This window comes from Leopardus geoffroyi, chromosome D4, assembly GCF_018350155.1.
Source record: "Leopardus geoffroyi isolate Oge1 chromosome D4, O.geoffroyi_Oge1_pat1.0, whole genome shotgun sequence".
Taxonomy (NCBI): Eukaryota; Metazoa; Chordata; class Mammalia; order Carnivora; family Felidae; genus Leopardus; species Leopardus geoffroyi.
The window spans coordinates 17,646,843-17,668,641 of NC_059342.1; positions in this window are offsets into that span (position 1 = coordinate 17,646,843).

Consider the following 21,799-nt stretch of genomic DNA (forward strand, 5'->3'; position numbering starts at 1 on the left):
CCATGCTCTCCATTGTTTTTTGTTGTTGTTGCTGTCTTCCCTAAATCCCGTCCACGCCTCTATCGGCTGTCCTTCCGTAAAAGTCTCCACCCGCACAACCGGGAGTGAATTCCGCTCCCGCCATCACACTGAGTGGGGCCTGCTCTCAAGACCTAATTCACAAGTGATCTCTCCTCTCCTTTCCTTCCCCTCCTGGAGGGTTCAGGAGTACTGGATATGCCCCAATGTTCTGCACTGACTTGGCAACACTTGTTTGTATCTCATTCCCTTGTGGACAAAGACCATGTGCAACACACCTCTGTGGCCCTCACAGCACTTAGCACAGAGCTGGACACGTAGGGCCCGGCCACTCAGGCCACTTATTAATGACTGCGTAGCTGATAATGTGGGTGAATGACCCCACAGTGGGGCTTGCCTTTGAGGACCACATTGGCTGCTCTTTGACTCCTGCACAGCTCTTTATGTGGCAGGGTTTTTTTTAATGTTTATTTTTGAGAGAGAGACAGAGAGAGCACAAGGGGGGTAGGGGCAGAGAGAGAAGGAGACAGAGAATTTGAAGCAGGTCTCACGCTGTGAGCTGTTAGCACAGAGCCTGATGCAGGGCTTGAACTCACAAACTACGAGATCATGACCTGAGCGGAAGTCAGATGTGTAACCGGCTGAGCCACCCAGGCGCCCTGTTTTGCAGTTTTGACTAGGTTAAGATGTTTTCCTCAAAATTTTGGATATGGCCCAATAAAGAGATATGGATGGAAGTTTGAAAGACTCTATTGTAGAAGGGAGAGTAATGATCCCCCAAAGAGGTCATGTCCTAATCCCCAGAACCTGGGAAAATGTTAGGTTTCATGGCAAAGGAAAATTAAGGTTTTAATGAGTTGACCTTGAGAGTGAGCCCAGCGTTACCACAGTATCCTTAAAGGTGAAGGAGGGAGGAGTCGAGAGGCAGTATTGGAGGCTGAGAGAAACTAGAAGTCACTGTACTCCTAGCTTTGAAGATGGATGGAGGACCACCAGCCGAAGAATGTGGGGGGCTTCTAGAAACCGGGAAAAGTAGGGATATGCATTCTCCCCTACAGCTTCCAGAAAGGGATGTGGCCTGGCTGACACCTTAATTTCAGCCCACTGACACCCATTTTGGACCTCTGACCTCCAGAACTGGAAGAAAATTAATTTGTATTATTTTAAGCCACTGAGTTTATGGTAATTTGTTACCGCAACAATAGGAAACTGATAGAGTCAGGAACCAAAAAGTAGCTGTGTTCTATTAATGCATTTGGTTTCATAACCAAATCTTACAGAATTAAAAAAAAATTTCCCATCATTTGAATCATGTCTTTTATTCTGCAGGAGGTATAACCAGAGTAATAATTTATATAAGTCTAAATTCATAGTCTTTATTATTATTTTTTAACGTTTATTTTTGAGAGAGAGAAAGAGAGAGAAAGTGGGGGGAGGGGTGGGTAAGGGGCAGAGAAAAAGGGAGACACAGAATCCAAAGCAGGCTCCAGGCTCTGAGCTGTCAGCACAAAGCCCAACGTGAGGCTCGAACTCACGAACCATGAGACAATGACCTGAGCCAAAGTCAGATACTTAACTGACTGAGCCACCCAAGTGCCCATAAATTCATAAAAAAAAAAAAACTGTTTAAAAAAACTGTTGAGAAATATCTGATGAATGTTCTTGTTAGATCATCAGCTTTGTAGGAAATTGTAAACTGTTTCCTATTTTCTGACTCCTATATGGCTACCTAGGATCTGTCTTACAGATTTTTCCACTTTAACTTGTTTGTTTTTCCTATAGCTCATCCCCAGTTAACTTGTTAACTGGGTCATTAACTATTCAGATCTCCTAGGCCCACAGGATGAAGGCCCAGGCTCTGGAAACTTCTATTTAATTTGATCACAGTCAACTAAAGTCAATAACACATACTACCCACCCCGACTCACCTCCCCTCTTCAAAGAAGTTTTGTCTTAGGCTTTCTCGTCAGAGGTGTTGCTAAACATCCTCTAACAAAGAATTCTCTGACCCCAAATATCAATAGTACCAAGGTTGAGAAACCCTTGTCTAGATCATTCACTGATTTCTTAATTACTTATTCATGCATCATTTAAAAACCAAACATTTGCTGAATATCTGTGCTCCAGACCCCACATGAAATTGGGTTCTAGAAACTTAGTCTTGTCGGTCAAGTAGTCACATTAAGTTATAGTCACTAAAAACCAAAGCAGAGGTCTAGTCACTAAAATATAAGCTCTACAAGGTGAAGGAAACACATTGCTGATGTATCCCTAGCACCTATAAATTCTCAATATTTATCATTCGAATTAAGTTTTCGAAACAGAGAGATATGCAAAGAAGTCCATGGGAACCCAGAAAAAGGATTTCTATCCTAAACTTACAGAGAGGGTTGGAATTAGCATCCTGGAGAAGATTGTCCAGGCAAAGAGGTGGGGTGGGGTGGTGGAGGGGTAGCATATTTATATTTCTCTTATGTATCAAGCATATTTATAAATGTATACATGAATTTATTTATCAAGCATATTTATCGAAGCTTAATCTATGAAATAGGGAAGTTCTGGGAGAAAAAATATTTATGTGCATTGAATTCTTACAAATTTCAAATTCTACCAAATAGCTTAAAAAGCAAAGAAATTATTTGGTTACTACGCAATGTTTTGTGGTGGCGAAATTTGCTCCCCATATGCAAGATCTGCTTTTAACATACAACTAAAATTTTCTGTATATCCACAATGATGACCTTGAAAATTGAAAAGAAACGTGAACAGAGACTCTGTGGCCTTGTAAGACAATATTAGGCAGTGGAATCAATGCCTATATCTTGAGTTTCCAAAGGAGACGAGATAGAAGAGGTTATTTGAGGAAACGGGTGGGAAATTTTCCAGATTGGGTGAAAACTAAACCTACCAACTCAAGAAGTCAGTGAGTCTTAAGCAGGGTAAACACAAAGAGAAACATAAGTAGTATTAAAGTCTAATTGTGAAAAACTAGTGATGAGGAGTCTTGAGTTATCCCACTTTCACTTGCTGGTCATCTGTTTTCTTTCTTTCATAAAATGGGTACAATACCCATCATGGTTTTCTTTTTTTTAATATTAACAGCAAGGAATGTGACGTAAATAACATGTACTTAAGAAATCTCCCATGACGTAGTGATTTTAACAAAGGCTCAGGCATAGCCTAAGTCCAAAACTCAGCTCTGTCGCTTAGCGATCTTGGGCAGTTTACTTAAACTCTCTGTGCCTTGGTTTTCCCACTGGTAAACGATCCTACCCATCCCTCATATGAATGCGAAGGTTAAATGAGATTATGGCTATACGATAAAACAATGCCTGAAAATATCTAGTGTTCAATAAATGTGAGCTACTATTGTTCCATGAGAAGCAAACAACCAAGTTCTAGCACTAAAGTGATGTCCTCATCCCTGAGCCGTCCCCGCGACATCGTGATGCGTGGGCCCTGCGCCAGGCTCCTGGAGTAGAGCAGGTGCTGTGCTTTAATAGAAGAAAAGGAAAAAAGCGAGCATCTCCTCGGGGAGTGAACTTGTAAGAACAGGCAGAATCTAGTTTCCTTTAAGATCTCCTGAAAGATTATCTATTTTTGCAACCAGCAATTTTTAAAAATCGAATAGTCTCTTTTTTTATGTTTGTTTATTTCGAGAGAGAAAACGCAAGCAGGGGAACGGCAGAGAGAGAGGGAGAGAATATCAAGCAGGCTCTGCACTGTCAGCACAGAGTCCGACCTGGGGCTCGATCTCACAAACTGTAAATTCATGACCTGAGCTGAAATCAAGAGTCAGATGCTTAACTGACTGAGCCACCCAGGTGCCCCTGAATAGAATAGTCTTTTAATAAAGAGTTCTTTTTCTCCCTCCAAGAGTGGTGAAGAAAGTTAAAAACTATAAAGTAATAGTAATGCTGGAATAATGGATAAACCGCTGTCCTGTCCCGTGGAATTTACAATAATCACTTTTGTCCTTACCAACTCGTATGAACTTCAGAATTGTAGGTTTGATTTGAATTCTCTGTCAGCGTTCATCCATTGGGATAAAATGTCCCATGTAAACAAACACACTGATAAAAGAGAATCAACATTGCTCTTTGCACAAGAAAAAAATGACTACTAATTCACATAAAGGGAGATCTGTCCATCATTCTGTCACCAAGATCCATCTCGCTTTGTTGGATTTGGCATCTTAATAAAGCCCTTGTATCTTAAAGAGACTAGGGTCTAATTCAGTAAGACCTTGTTTAGGGTGTCATTTTGAACTTATCATTTCGTATCATCATGGGGCAACGGGGTTTGGATCAACATCTCACTTCCCACTGCTGTTACTGACAACACTGAGAATCTTACCTCAGAGGAATGGAAGTAAGTGCATTTATTGACGACATCTAAATAAGAGAAGATTAGTGGTTTTGCTGAAATGAAAATGACTTGACTTTCAAAAAAGCCTTTTGGAAACTGACTGCTTATAACTATATACAATTGACGCTGGAAGTTATTCCATTTTCCTCCAAAGTATAGACAAACTGTCTTAGTCAACATTCTTCTGATGACAAGTTATTGACAGCAACCTGAATTTACCTGACGGGGAAAAAAATGAATATCGGGAAGTTAGCGAGTTCCCCTGAAGAATCTGGGACACGCGGAGCCCATCTGGTAACCACAACCGGAAGTGGAAAATACATAGGAATCCAGCGGTCTCTTGCTCAGTTTCTTATCTCTGCTTCTCTCAGGGTGTCTTTGTTTTTCTCTCTATACTGGGCAGTTTTTTCCCCCCTCTCCTTGTACACAGAAGAGGGTCCCATGCCTCCAGCTGCCTCGGTTGCATCCACTTGGTCATGTCCACAGGCAGAAACTAACGAGTTCCCTCTGAGTCCCACCTCCAAGGTACTAGGAGTCAAACTTCCCTGTGGAGCTCATATCACACTCTTCTGGTGGTCCAATAAGCATGGTCAATGTTGGGACGTAGTTTGGGGGACAGGGTTGTGTGACACAAGCATGGGTATCTGGACTTCATTTTTGTGAGGAATGATGGGATAGTTCTCGGAGAATAGAGATATTTAACAGATATCCCAACAAATATGAGAAGAATTGGGTGGGTTTGTCTTTTTTTTTTTTTTTTTTACATAATAATAGCTAGTAAAAAACAATGTCTTCTCTGCAAAGAATTCAACTCTTTTATTCCCCTAAAATCACAGTGTGTAAGGAGGATGCCCCCCCCCCCCCACCAACACTGGCCCAGCCTCAGAGAGGCCTTGGTGTGTGGACAGGTGACATGAAAACACACAGATGTAAGATCCCTAGGAAAACACAACTTGCTCTCCCTGGGTGTCCCATCTGTCCTTTTCAATGGCTAAACACCAGAGTTTTTTTTTTTTTTAAGAAAATTCTTTCTGCAGCTAATGGAAATTCGAGCCCAAACCTAAATATTAGCAAAGATAAAATTTTATCTAGAACTTTGTACTGTTTATTTTTTAAAGCATTAAAATCTATAGCTGAGCTGAAGTTGGTTTCAAGTGTAATAAAACATGGGTTATTCCCTTGAGAATATACAAAGCAGTTGATAAAGCCTGAAGGCATTTTCCATCTTGATGTGTTGACTTAATGGTGAATTTAAATTTTCGCCACAGTATTTTTCAGAATATTACTCTGTACTTCTTAGAATTATGTATCATCTGCTTCCCTCTCAGATTTTTATCCTAAACTAATTCAGAATAGACTGGCTCTTCAGTTTCCTTGTAACTTCCCATCTTTCGAAGCATCTATGATGATTCCCAGTCTCTCATTTATGTAAATACCATTTATGTAATTTATGTAATATCATTTATGTAAAAAAAAAAAAAAAAGTCCATACATTTTTAGAGATGTAGACCAAAGTATACTGGGATAAAATTGTGTGATCTTCCTTAAAAAATTCAGCAAAGAAAAACAAAAAAGAAAAAGGTGCTCATGAAGCTAATGTGGTAAGGTTAAAATAATAGGTATATAGAGGTGTATCGCACTATTTCCCCTGCTTTTGTCGATATTTAAAAATTTTTTAATGTTTTATTTATTCTTGAAAGAGAGAGAGAGAGAGACAGAGCACGAGTGCTGGAGGAGCAGAGCAAGAGAGGGACACTGAATCCGAAGCAGGCTCCAGGTTCTGAGCCATCAGCACAGAGCCCATCGCGGGGCTTGAAACCACAAGCCGTGAGACCATGACCTGAGCTGAAGTCGGACGCTCAACCGACTGAGCCACCCAGCCGCCCCTGTCGATAGTGAAAAATTTTAACAATAGCAAAATGGTTTCATAGTAAAAACCAACATGATCTAGTTTAGCCATCTTTCTGTTGTTAGAGCTTCTCCTTGATACTCTCGGTCACGTGTTGTTGGGCTTGTTCGACAATCGCTAGATGAGGGATTCGTGATCTTCTAAAGCAGCCCATTCCATCCTGGGACAACTGTGGCTGTTTGGCACTGTGTTAACATTTACTTAGCAGAAGCATCTGTTACCCCGCCCTTTTGCTAGCAACACTGGAAAAAAAAATCGTCAAAATCAACTTTTTTAGAGCTACAGAAATTAACCAAAGGCTTGTAACAAACCAGAGACCGTTTATACAAGAAAAACCGCTAAATACCAGCAAGAACAACAAGGTTCGTGACATTTTAATTTGCTCTATTCTCATTCCCCCCTCGTTGGTGTCACAGCATCCTTGAACACCAACAATTCCACATGCACGTGAAAACCAGTAGCCTCTGGAGGTGACACGATGATGTTGAAGATCCCCCAAAGCCCTTCTTCCAGAGAATTGTCCTTATTTGCTCTATTTGGCACTTCCCCGGAAAACTACACTTGAGTGGGTTGTCTATTTGACTTCAGAGTTCTGCCCACTCAAGAGCAGAACAGACTTTCTCCTGGTAGCATTTGTGGAAAATAATTGTCATCTGTTTATGGTTCACGTGGCTGAGGTAGTGATAACAGTTGGGGCAAACGACAAGCTGACTAAAAAAGCAGTTAAGCAAAAAAGCTGAAGAATGAGATGTCTCTATAGAGGTTTGAAAATCTCCCACATATTCCTGGGCATCTAGAAGACCACACCCACATGTAGGGCTGTCCACATGTGCCCAGAGTTGCATAAATACTGAGGAAAGACCTGAGAAGGCTTTAAGTGCTCAAATATATGGCTTCCCTTGGGACTCTTCAGGCACTAAGTGAAGCGTGAGGCAGAGTGGTCAACTACCTGAGGGCTGAAACACACCCCAGGATACGCCTAGAACCCCTGAGCAATGGCCGGGAGACTTACTGGTCGCAGGCATTTAAGGAAATCTGTGTCCAGATATTAGCCGACTATTCAGGCAACCAAGTGAAAGTTTCAGCAACCACAGAACACAAAGGGCAGAGACTTTAGGGGCGCCTGGGTGGCTCGGTCGGTTGAGCATCCGACTTCGGCTCAGGTCACGATCTTGCGGTCTATGAGTTCGAGCCCCGCGTGGGGTTCTGTGCTGACAGCTCAGAGCCTGGAGCCTGCTTCGGATGCTGTGTCTCCCTCTCTCTCTGCCCCTCCCCTGCTCATGCTCTGTCTCTCTCTGTCAAAAATAAATAAACGTTAAAAAAATTAAAAAAGAGCAGAGACTTTAGATAACTATTCCAGAACAGTCACTAAACAGTATCAACAGTAGCAACCCTGACAAACCCAGGGAAGGTGGGAGAATCTTATTTCTAGGATTGCCACACTACATTGTTGAAAGCATCTAGTTTTCAACAACAAATTTGAGATATACAAATAAAAGAAAATATGGCAAATACAGGGTTAGGAAAACAGTCAATAGAAACCATCCCTGATGAGGTCCAGAAGTTGGACTTACTGGTCAAAGACACTAAGTCAGCCATTATTAATATGTTCAAACAAAACCATGATGGAAAAAGAAAAAGAAAAACAGGAGAATGCTATCTCCCCAAATAGAAAATGTCAATAAAGAGACAGAAATTCTTTTCTTAAAAAGAACCAAATATGGGGCGCCTGGGTGGCGCAGTCGGTTAAGCGTCCGACTTCAGCCAGGTCACGATCTCGCGGTCCGTGAGCCGTGAGTTCGAGCCCCACATCGGGCTCTGTGCTGACCGCTCAGAGCCTGGAGCCTTGTTTCCGATTCTGTGTCTCCCTCTCTCTCTGCCCCTCCCCTGTTCATGCTCTGTCTCTCTCTGTCCCAAAAATAAATAAAACGTTGAAAAAAAAAAAATTTAAAAAAAGAACCAAATAGAAGTTCTAGAGTTTAAAAGTATAATAAGTGAAATGAAAAATATTGCTAGAGGGATTCAACAGAAGATTTGAGCAGAAAAAAGAAATAAGTGACCTGAAGATGAATCAATTGAGATTATCCAGTCTGAAACACAGTAAAGAATTAAGAAAAATGGGGCGCCTGGGTGGCGCAGTTGGTTAAGCGTCCGACTTCAGCCAGGTCACGATCTCGCGGTCCGTGAGTTCGAGCCCCGCGTCGGGCTCTGGGCTGATGGCTCAGAGCCTGGAGCCTGTTTCCGATTCTGTGTCTCCCTCTCTCTCTCTCTGCCCCTCCCCCGTTCATGCTCTGTCTCTCTCTGCCCCAAAAATAAATAAAAACGTTGAAAAAGAATTAAGAAAAATGAACTGAGCCTCCAAACATGGAGAATCCCCTCACGGGCATAGTGGGTGTCCCAGGAACAAGGAGAAGGGAGAAAAACAGAAAGAATATTAGAAGGCACAACAGCCGAAAACTCGTCAGATTTGGTGATAAGCACTAATCTACACATCCAGGAATCCCAGCACATTCTAAGAAGGATAAATCTAAACAGACTCCCATCTAGACACATCATAATCAAACTGTCAAAATTCAAAAAAGAGAATCTTGAAAGCAGCAGGAGAGAGCAATTTATCATGTACAAAGGATCCTCAATAAGATTATGACAATAGTTGGATACATAAATACTCCAATTTCAATAATGAATAGAACATTTATGCAGAAGATAGACAAGGAAATAGAAGACTAGAACAACACTATAAACCAACTAGACCTAATAAATATCTGTAGAACACTCCATCCAATAACAGAATACTCATTCCTCTCAGATACACATGGAACATTCTTGGAAACAGTCCATATGCTGGACAAGAAAACTAGTCTTACTAAATTTATCATTTTATTTTATGCCATAAAAGTCTTTTTTTCTCCAGTCACAATGGAAAAAATTAGAAATCAATAATAGAAGGAAATTTGGTGCCTTCACAGATATTTGGATATTATATAACACACTCCTGAATTATCAGTAGGTCAAGGAAATCACAAGGGCAATTAGAAAATACTTGGAGATGAGTTAAAATTGAAACTCAACAAAAGTTATAGGACCTCACTAAAAAATAGCTGTAAATACCTATGTTTTTTAAAGGAAAGACCCAACCAATAACTTAGTGTTCTACCTTAACATTCTGCCAAAGAACAATCTGAACACAAATTAACCAGGTGGAAGGAAATAATAGAGATCAGAATAGAAATATATGAAATAGAAAATAGAGAAGACAAACCAAAAGTTGGTCTTTAAAAAGGTAAGCAAAATTAATAAAGCTGTAGCTAAATCTTATCAAGCAAAAAGAAAGAAATTCACATTACCAAAACTAAGAATGGAAGAAAGAACATTCCTAGTAACTTTACAGAAATAAAAAGGACTATAAATGAATACTGTTATATTAATCAGCATTCTCCAGAGAATCAGGAGATAGATAGATAGATAGATAGATAGATAAAGCAAACACAAGCACATGAACACCAATGATGTATTCCTGATCCAAATACCAACAGGTACAAGATCTAGATATAGCAGATGTTTCAGTTCAAGCCTGATGGCAGGAAAGGACCAATGTCCCAACTCAAGGCACGTGGATAGGAATTCATTCTTACTCATGGATCAGTCTTTTTGTTCCGTTTAGGTCTTAAACTGGTTAGTGATAAAAAAAACAAATAACCAAAACTTCCTACAGCAGTCTACAGAATGGGAGAAAATACTTGCAAATCATATACCTGATAAAGGGTTAGTATCTAAAATATAAGGAGCTCATACAACTCAAAATCAAGATACAAACAATTCAAATAAGAAGTGGGCAGAATAACTAAATAGACATTTTTTCCGAAGAAGACAAATGGCCAGGAGGTACGTGGAAAGGAGTTCAACGTCATTAACCATCAGGGAAACACAAATAAAAATCACGACAGAAATAGAAAAACTCATCCCAAAATTCATATGAAACTTCAATAGGGCTAAAACAGTCATGAAAAAGAACAAAACTGGAGGACTCCTACTTCATGATTTCAAAACTCAGTACAAAGATATAGTAATCAAAACAATGTAGTACTAGCATAACCAGACATAAAGACCGATGAAATAGAGTAGAGAGTCCAGGAACCAGTTCTCAGAAATAATGGTCAAAAGACTTTTGATAAATTATTATGGCCATTCACCATATGGACAGTTATTTCAACAAGCGGCACAGGGAAGACTGGATATCCACATGCAAAAGTTTGAAGTGGGTCCTTACCTCACACTGTACACAGACGTTAATTCAAAATGGATCACAGATCTAAATGTCATTCTAAAACTGTAGAGGTGCCTGGGTGGCTCAGTTGGTTAAGTATCTGACTTGGTGTCAGCTCAGGTCGTGATCTCGCAGCTTTGTGGGTTCAAACCCTCACTGAGCTCTGTGCTGGCAGCACAGAGCCTGCTTGGGATTCTCTCCCTCTACCTCTCTCTTGCCCCTCCCCCACTCACGCTGTCTCTATCTCTCTCAAAAATAAACTTAAAAAATAAAAAACATAAATTAAAAATAAGACTGTGAAACTATTAGAAGAAAACATAGACCTAAGTCTTTGTAGCCTTGAGTTAGGCAATGGTTTCTTAGGTATGACACCAGAAGTACAAGAAACTAAAGGAGAAATAGATCATTGGGCTTCATCAAAGTTTAAGATTTTTGTGCCTCAGTAGAAACTGTCAAGCAAGTGGAAACACAACCCACAAAATGGGGAAACAATTGCAAATCCTATATTTGATAAGGGACTCTATCCAGAATATACAAAGAATATCTGGAACTCCATGATAAAAAAGAGCCCCAATCCAATTGAAAATTGGGCAAAGCATCTGAATAGGCATTTCCCCAGGGGAGATATACACATGGCCAAAAAGCACATGAAAAGATACAAAATATTATTAGTTATTGGGGAAATGCAAATCGAAACCACAATAAGATACTGTTTTACCTATGAATAACTTTAATACCTTATGCTAAGTCAAAGAAGCCAGACACAAAGGTCCCATATGGTATGATTCCATTTATTTGAAATGGCCAACGTAAGCGACCCCATAGAGACAGAACGTAGGCTCCGGGGTCTGGGGAGGGACAGTTTGGGGAAACCAGGGAGGGACCATGAATCATCTTCTTTCAGGTTAATGAAAACATGATATAACTAAATGGTGGTGGTTGTACAACTTTGTGAATACACTAAAACCATTAAATTGTACATTTTACAAGGGAGAATTTTATGGTATACTTATTATATCTCACTAAATAAATTTTTTTAAGAAAACATTACTTTGGGCACTTCGAAATTTACAGAAGAAATACGATACTTAAGTGCATGTATTTAATTTATTGGGTGATTGGGTAATTCATACGCATTATGTATGTAGGTATGTATGTATATTTCAATTTCCTAAATCTTGACTGGCTAAGCTTTGGGATTATCTGAGATTAAAATCCACGTTTTAAGAGGCAAAGAATAAAGGATGCATGTGGCAGTCTTACTCTCCTCTAAGGATGCCCTTCAGTGTTGATATCCTGCTAAGGGCACCTTAAACACCAGCCCTCTCTGCACTCTTCTTAGTACCATCTTCGGAGTACTAGCGCATGGCTCTAAAGGAGCGAGCAGAGTAATGAAAACACTACATTGTAGAGACTAAACGGCTGGAACAAGACACGTCCCAGTATGAGCTCCAGTTCTACAGTCTCCTTTGCATCAGAACCTGGGCCACTCCCCGTTCAGCTCCTGTTATTCACTTGGCTGAGTTTCCTGGTTACTGTCTGTTGCGATTCTGGGTTTTTTTGCCCCCAAACTAAACAGGATAGAAATGATAGTGTCAAAGGAAAGTAGAACATCCAGATTAAAATGGGAGAGGAGAATAGAGGAAGCAGATTTCAGGAAATTCACACTGGTAGTTTTTATGAACTTTGTGAAAACCACAAAAGAACCCACTCTACCGCCATGGAACCGGAAGAGCTTTTCTAGACCATCGCTTTCTCCTAAAATCATGGGAAAATGTATTTCACTTAAAAATGAGCAAGAGAAAAGGATCAGGGACGAATTCCTTAAAAAGTGACTATTAAAAAAATAAATGAAGAAAACATGTTTTTAGACAAAGCACACTAGAAAGTATGCCTACTAGGGGCACCTGGGTGGCTCAGTCGGTTGAGCGACCAACGTTGGCTCAGGTCATGATCTCACAGTTTGTGAGTTCGAGCCCCACGTTGGGCTCTGTGCTGACAGCTCAGAGCCTGGTGCCTGCTTCACATTCTTTGTCTCCCTGTCTCTTGGCCCCTCCCCTGCTCATGCTCTGTCTCTCTCTGTCTCTCAATAATAAATAAATGTTAAAAAATAAAAATAAAATAAAAAAGAAAGTATGCATACTAAACTAATAAAAACTGCAACCTAGTTAAGAGAGTAGAGCTTAAAAGTTCTCATCCCATAGAAAAAATTATAACTATGTGTGGTGATAGACATTAACTAGTGGTAATCGTTTTTGCAATATATACATATATAAAATCATTCTTCTGTACAGCTAAAACTAATGCAACGTTATCTGTCAAAGATGTCACAATAAAAATATCACTTTCCAAAAAAAACCCCTGTGATCTGAAATGTCAAATCCAGAGAGAAAGAGAAACATAAAATTTGAGAAAACAACATGAATCAGAAGTGGAAAACACTCATAAATGAGGTGATTAGAGGAAAATCGAGATTTGGAAAGGAAGCTGCCAGAGGTAAGGACATAGAGATAAAAGGAAAAATTAGTTAACACATATTAAATTAGAAAGAATACACAAGAACATAATATAACAAATAATATAACAAATAAAGGATGCATTTTTTTTTTCAAAAAGAAAAATTAAGGGATTAAACATAAAGATTCACAAGAAAGTAGTAGAGAAGCAAGACAAAGAAGAACCAACTTAATTATAACAGCGCCCTCCAAAGAAAATCTCTAAGGCAATAGAATGGAATTAGTGCTTCACATTATAGTTCAAGAAAACTTTCTTGAAATGAAAAATGACTTGAAACTACATATTAAAGGGGCATTTTGCATGCCACAGAAACAGCTAACCCAAAGTGGCAAACACCAGTACATATTCTAATAAAAACCACTAGATTTTAAAGAAAAAAATCCTTTGGGCATCCAGTAAAACCAAAGTATCATTTATAATGGAAAGGATATAATACATACCATCAAAAGGTTTTCAAGAACAATTCTTTATATCAGCAGATTAAAGAGTAATGTGTTTAAGGTACTTAAGGAAAGAACATTTAAGCCCTAGATTTTTATATCCAGCCAAACTGACCTTCATGTGTAAAGACACAGACCAACAATTATGACCATGTAGAAACTCCAAGAATATTATTCCACGATACCTCCTGCCAAAGCTTCTAGAGAACAAGCTTCAGGAAAAAGGACCGCGGACACAAATAATTCCCTGCTCTGTGTGTAGGGAGTAAAGTGACCCACAATTCAGGCAAGTCCAGCAGGAGAGGAAGGCTCTCTTGCTGCTTTGATTGTAGAATTGCCCCAGCTTATCCACTTAAAAGACTTCAGAAAACCCCCCCCATTCTCCCCCACCATTCTCCATTCTTGCCATGAATTGGAATTGCAATGCCATTCTGGCATTGGTTTACAAAGTCACATTCCTCCCTTAGTTTTTATTCATTGTCATAAATTCATTACTTAAGTTTAGAAAACAAAATGGGGTTTTCGAAATAAACGTGTGCAGGCACCTGCATGTTAACTTGCCACCTTCCATGGGAAACAAATGTCAAGTATACAATGAAACTGTGCAAGGTTTAAGAAGATGAATGTGAATTATTTACCATTCATTAAATTAAAAACCAACCAAACAAACAAACCTCTCTCTCCACAGGGCATGTCGTTCTTCTGCCCAGTAAACAACTTTGCAGCCTAAACTTCATGCTTCAGTATCTGGAAGCTTGAGAGCTCCTGGCTGAATACACCCCTCAAGGGGAAAAACGAAATCCATCTGAGAAATAATAACATCCACTTAGAAAGAATATCCAAAATTAAAGTTTCCCACCTTGCAAAGTCTGTGGGAACTCTTACCGGACTAACTTCTAGAGATGTGTTTGGTGCCAGGGTGCCCTATGTGCTGATGCATTTTAGGCTTCATTTGTGTCACGTGAGGATTCTCATTTCCATAGACAGCGAGCCAGGGAAATAAACACAGCATTGATTGATTTTTCCAGAAAAGAATGTACAATATGGTGTAAGTACATTTCTCGTTTTTCTCTTCCTGAATGGAGTAGTTCTGAGAAAGCCACAATGGGCTAGAGAGAATTCAGGGAGTTGTTTTTTCATTTCCCTATGAGAGCCTCGGGGCTCATTAGAAGAGAGGGGGTCCTTGCAGCCTCCCACCTGTGTTCTTTGAGATCGAAGTCATTTCTTTCCATCTTCCCAGTGATCACTTTTTCCACTGAAAATGTAACAGGTAAGCTTTCTCCAGTAAATTGCCACAGGGCTCACTGAGATCAAAATTGAAAACTACAAAAACAGTATTACATCGTGAACTTAATATGCCCCAAACAGAATTCTTGACCTCTACCCCTTTCAAACCTGTCCCCACCCCACCCCATCCCACCCTCAGTCTTCTCCATTTGGGTAAATGTCACTGCAAACCATCTCATGCTTTAGGTAAAAACCCAGGAGACGTCCTTGTTCGTTCTTCCCTTCCTCTCACCTCCACCATCCAACCCATCACTGAGTCTTATTGGCTCCAATTCCCAAACATCCTGTCACGCCTCTACTTTTCCTTATGCCCACAGCCGCTCTCTGAGTCCGAGCCACTATTTTCTCTGCCGTGGTACCACATCAGTAGCCTCCTAATTAGTCTTCTCAATTCTACAGTTGCCCCACCGCGGTACCCCCTCCCGAGTTTCTAGATGGGTCTCAGCAGCCCATACCATTTTTTCTCCACAAACCACAAACCCATCTCCCCAGAAGAGTTCCCTATGTGTAAAATAAAGTCCACTCCACTTACAGAGCCCCATTCCCTGAGACCCCTGCCCCTGCCCTCCTCTCCTGCAATCGCCCCTCACTCACCTTCTTTCTATTCCTCTATTATGCCAAGTTCGCTCCCACTTTAGATCACTGCAGCCCTGAAACATTCTGGTCATTCGAGTCTCAGCTTGAAAATCACTGCCTCAGCATATCATTAGTGCCGACTAATCTCCTACCTTTCCCATTGCCTCGCATTTTAATTACAGTACTTATCTTTATTTGAAAATTTCATGTATTTTTAGCTCAGTGACATGTAAGCTCCATAGAAGATTGCTTTGTTTGGTTCCTCACTTCATCCCCAGATCCTAGAACACTACCGGGCACATAGCAGGGACTCAATAAATATTTAAGAATTAAATATGATTCGGGTTTGCATTTCCTGAGAAGTACATGGCTTTCTTAGAAGCTGGTCAGCTCTTTTCCACAAGCGTTTTTTCAGTGCCTCATTAAGTGCTACGTGGGATGCCAGGAGCTAGAATCATGAAGCCTAAAATCTTACCATCGCATACCTCGTTCTCAGAGTTGGCCAGCTAGGGGCCCTTGGGAGATTATGATTGATATTGAAAGATCATTTCATGAACGTCCGACTCTTGATTTCGGCTCAGGTCATGATCTCAAGGTTTGCGTAATCAAGCTCTGCACTGGTCTCTCTCTGCTGACAGTGCGGAGACCGCTTGGAATTCTCTCTCCCTCTCTCTCTGACTTGCGTTCCCTCTCTGTTTGCATCCCCCCCACCCCCGACCTGTCTCTCGAGTTAAATATATAAACGTTAAAAAAAAAAAAAAAGACTCAGTACAGACCTTCCCTAAACTGATGGTGAACCGACCGTGACAAGAAAGTAGCTGGTGGCCGAAAGAAAGTCACACTCACTAGGAAGCTGGCTCTGGTGGCATTGACCCTAACGGGGTCTGACTCCAGGATAGCTTCCTGCTGCCTGAGACCCAGAACCTTGGAGTATCTGTGGAATGGGCTATGCCAGGCAAATGTCTATAACCAGGTTGCAGGCTAGGATATGGAATCAAGGCACCCCACCAAGTATTTATGCCTGCAAGTAGGAACACCTGCCGTGGGCCAGATACTTCACTGGACACAGGAGACACAGACCTAGCTAAGACATACGTCTACTGAAGGTGAATTATGGTTTAGTTCTTGAACCCAATGCTTTGCTCTCTTAATTCCGCTTCAGCGGTCTTTGAAGACTGATTTCAAAGTACTTTTATAATAACTTCATAAGTTATTATTCATTTAATTCATTTAATCTTTAATCGCTTAAAATTTTAATGCTCGTGTAGTTAACATACAGTATGATATTAGTTTCAGGTGTGCAATATAGTGATTCAACAGTTTTATATATCACTCAGCGCTCATCAACGTAAGTAAACTCTTAATCCTCCCTCCCACTCACCTCGCCTCTGATAACCATCAGTCTGTTTTCTATAGTTAAGAGTCTGCTTTTGGTTTCTCTCTCTCTCTCTCTCTCTCTCTTTTCTTTCTCTGTTGTGTTTCTTAAACTTCACATATGAGTGCAATCAGGTGGCATTTGTTTCTCTCTGGCTGGCTTATTTTGCTTAGCCTTATACTCTCTGCTCCGTCCATGTTGTTGCAAGTGGCAAGATTTTATTCTTTTTTTATGGGTGAATAATACTCTATGACATAGATACCACATCTTCTTTACCTGCTCATCAAGTGATAGACACTTGGACTGTTTCCATGTCTTGGCTATTGCACATAATGCTGCAATAAAATAAAAAGGGGTACACGTATCGCTTTGAATTAGTGTTTTTGTATTCTCTGGGTAAATTCCAAGTCGTGCGATTGCTGGATTGTAGGGTAGTTCTAGTTTTATTTTTTGAGGACCCTCCACACAGTTTTCCGTAATGGCCGCACCAGTTTGCATTCCCACCAAGAGTGCAAGAGGGTTCTTTTTTCTCCACATCCTGACCAACACTTCCTGTTTCTTGAGTTTTTGATTTTAGCCATTCTGACAGGTATGAGGTGATAGCCCATGGTGGTTTTGATTTGCATTTCCCTGACGACGAGTGATGTTGAGCATCTTTTCATGTGCCGGTTGGCCATCCGTCTGTCTTCTTTGGAGAAATATCTGTTCATGTCTTCTGCCCATTTCTTAATTGGATCATTTGTTTTTTGGGTGTTGGGTTGTATAAATTCTTAATATATTTTGGCTACTGATCCTTAATCAGATACACCACTTGCAAATATCTTCTCCCACTCATTATGTCGTCTTTTCAGTGTGTTGGTTATTTCCTTTGCTGTGCAGAAGCGTTTTATTTTGATGTAGTCCCTTAAGTTTATTTTTGCTTTTGTTTCCCTGCCTCAGGAGACATATCTAACAAGATGTTACTGTGGCCGATGTCAAAGAAATTACTGTCTGTGCTCTCTTCTAGGGTTTTTATGGTTTTAGGTCTCACATACAGGTTCTTAGTCCATTTTGAGTTTATTTTTGTGTATGGTATAAGATAGTGGTCCAGTTTAACACTTGTGCATGTAGCGGTCCAGTTCTCCCAGCACCGTTTGTTGAAGAGGCTTTTTCCTGTTGCATATTCTTGCCTCCCTTGTTGAAGATTAATTGATTACGTAACTGTGGGTTTGTTTCTGGGCTTTCTGTTCCACTGACTTCTATGTCTGTTTTCGTACTTGTACCCTACTGTTTTGATCGCCACAGCGTTGTATTATATCTTGAAATCTGGCACGGTGATACTTCTGGTTTTGTTTTTCTTTGTCAAGATGGCTTTGGCTCTCCAGGATCTTTTGTGGTTTTTTTTTTTTTTTTTTTCCAGTTCTGTGAAAAGTGCCGTTGGTATTTTGATAAAGATCACATTAAACCTATAGATTGCTTTGGGTATTTATATAATCTTTACAAAATCTCTGTGAAATTGTTATCGTTCCCATTTGAAACATTCAGAGCCCCGAGATGCCGAGAAATGAAGTAACCAGCCTGAGATGACAAGTCTCCTAAGCGTGTGTGTGTTGGGGGGGGGGGTCTTGTTTAATACCTCCGGCATCTGCATCTGACTCAGTGTCCCAACTCCACTCGGAAAAATCTCAGTCCTGCACCTCCCCCTAGATATGGTCTTCCTCCTCTTGAAGTTGACCTCTCTGACCTGGCGTCCTTTTAATTTTTTTTCCTCTGCATGTTGCTTTGGACAACATCTCAACCCTTTCTTGCAAGAGCCTGGACAAACCCTCTGGTTTGGGGATGCAACACTGCTGGTTGGAGCATGCAACACTGCTCCCCCATCCCCGGTCCTAAGTTTCACTGACAGCAACTGTCCATGGGCTCTGAAGACCCTCCAACTGGGCTGGTTGCTTTTGATTCAGTCATTCAACAAAATCTGGGATGCTGTGTCCCCACAGCACATCTTGGAAAATGTATTCACATAGAAAATAAAGTCAGCTCTATGGCCATGGACAAGTATTTTGAGTCTCTGCAAATAAGTTGTAATATAAATGCAAGGCTATTATCTTCTCCAGGAACTTAATTTGCCAAAGGGACACCACTCCGAGGACAGCGGAGGTGAGCACAGCCCTACAAATAGCACTCTTTAAAATGTGGACCAGTTGGGGGGCAACTGTAATTGGCCTTTTCGGAGTTTTAACACTCTTCTGCTCTGTTGCCCTCCAGTCTTTCTAATGAGGCATCTCTGTATACACGTGGGTATGTGGATGCGTTTCCTTTTTACATCTAAAGGAAATGGCTATGTAGAATTGTATTAGTTATAAATAGGAAAGCCAGTTGACAAGTGATTAAGAGCACCACAATGAGTCATAAATATTCAATTTCTCGGGAAGCATTTGCTACTCTGCGATGCTGTTTCCCAGATAATGTGCGTATAACCCCAGATGTCACCAGCTTATGAACCATAGGTGAAGACCACCGTAACAGTTGATCCTTAGATCTTTTGGATTAAAACCTCCTATCTTTCAAGGGACAAGCAGTCAGAAGACCCCCTTTCCCCCTTTATTATGTTTAGCCGATAGTGTCAAAAGAGACAGGTGTGGTTCACTGTCCTTGTGACCCAGCCCTGCTCTTGCCTTTGCTGTGGTCTGTTTTCTAATAAGTTGGCTTGGAATCCTTCCTGGACTCCCCAGGGGCTACTTCCACGGAATCACTGACCTAACCTTTGTCCCCGTGCCCTTGCAACATGTCCTCTGACTACGGTTGCCACCTGGAGCCCAGCCTGGCTGTGCCTCTCCATCACCAAATGTCACCTGCCATGGTTCGTCATGCTGCCCAAACCCTGTTGGGCAGCCTACGTGGTATCCCTGATCTGTTTTTCACATCTCTCACTCACGTCTCCAGCTGACAGGGAAACTGTCTCCTGCCTCATGTGCCACTGCATAGAAAGTTAAGGGTGTGTGGGTGGGGGTGGGATCTTTCACAACAGTCACTTGAGCACTCTAATGTTGAATTCTGGTTGTTTTATTTTGCGCCCTCCTCATTCCCTAGACTCTTAGGACCCCCAAGGTGCCAGATCAAGGTAGTTCAAATATAACATTGTTCCAAGCCTGGGGGCGCCTGGGTGGCTCAGTCTGTTGAGCTTCCGACTTCGGCTCAGGTCATGATCTCGCGGTCCGTGAGTTCGAGCCCCGCGTCGGGCTCTGTGCTGACAGCTCAGAGCGTGGAGCCTGCTTCAGATTCTGTGTCTCCCTCTCTCTCTGCCCCTCCCCCGTTCATGCCCTGTCTCTCTCTGTATCAAAAATAAATAAACATTAAAAAAAAATTTTTTTTAAAACATTGTTCCATACCTTGAATCAGTACCGTCCTTAGCTTATGCCCTATTGCAGAGTCTGGTGTGGCCTGTAATCTGCCACACCTGTCTATGCCCAAACTCCAATCACAAAGAGTATCCAAACATTTTCTTATGCCCCAAGGAGGTATCACACCATTTAACGTTACACCGCTGTCCTTTGCCAACTTGCAACTGGGCAAATTAAAGATGCACAGGAAAAAAAGAAATGGTTTTGATGGTAGGGAAAAGTAAGCCTGGGTATGGAGTAGGATAGCCGGAGCTGAGAGGCTAGACAAGAAGGGAACTCAGTGCTCACTCCGCCAGGCCAATGAGGATATTGGAAGAAACGACTAGTCTGGAAATTACAGCCAACGTAAAACTGAAGGGCCAGGCCACAGTAGGTCAAAATCTCGGAAGGCCATGAGAAAACGTGGCCTAAGTACAGAGCAAAGCGGAGGTCCGAAGCCAACTCATGTGGTTGCCATGGAGGATCTATTACAAAAGACAAGAAAATCTGCACGCAAGGAGCAGCAACAGCAACAGGGAAGGGCCAGGGGACTAAGGCAGACAGCTTTCTCAGACTGAACCGTCTCTATTCTTTTGCTCATTAACAGCGAATCTCAAGGAAACCTGGCCTGAAGACCTGAGGGGAATGATATCAGCAGATAGCAAAGGGCAGGAAAAAGGAAGTTATTTCAGAGGTAATTCCTTTAGAATAACCATGTCTTCAGGGAAGACAGCTGTGTGTGTGTGTGTGTGTGTGTGTGTGTGTGTGTGTGTTACAGAAACTCCACAAGCTCCTGAGCTGATTAGGTCCAGGGAATTCCTAAATCCAGGGACTTCTTGGCTGTCCTTGAATCCACTTACCCGTACATCCAAAGGGACAACATACCTGTAAACACTATCTGTTGTTGGTGGGCAGAATAGGTATAATTTTTCTCTGGCTTGCCTCCATAAAATTCCAACACTGAAAACCCCTACATAGACAAGCCCCTTTATGAGCCAAAGCAGAGCGTGGGTGGACAGAAGCCTTGTATGGAAAATGCGCGACTTGGGCACTTGAGTCTTCCTCTCCTTTCTAAAGCTGCCACTATTCAGCCTCTGTGTGTCAATTAAATTTAACTAGCATGTCCCGCGGGCTCATATTGAGCTCAGCGCTGTGCTAAGCAGCAGGAGAGAGAAAGAAAAATAAAGGCCAATCCCTACTCTCAAGGAGCTTCTAGTCTAGCAGGGGAATCAGTCAAGTAGTTACAAATAATGATGTCTTCTGGATTACAAGTACCCCAATAGGATGTTAAGAGTCTTGAAGGGTGATTTGGTCTGCTGATATGAGAAAAGGCTAGAGAAGATATTTGAAACAATGCATGAGAAATGCACGGAGCAGGGACTCTGGGATAAAGATGAATGACTGAGTACGTGCATTTGGTTTCACTCCCTCCTAAAGCCTTCTAAAATCGCACAGAAGAGATTTTTCAGGCATGAGCCCACGAGAACAAAAGAGAATAGGGGAGGAGACATCATTCACAGAGCTTTGGAAAATGGAAAACAGATAAGGGTAGCTACGAATGCTAAATCCTAAGCTGGCAGTGAGGAAGCCGAAAAGAAAATGGATTAATTCCATGGCACCTACCAAAAGCTCTGGAACTGACCGCCCCAGGTATCTCTGGAACTAGGCATGGTTGGTGGTACA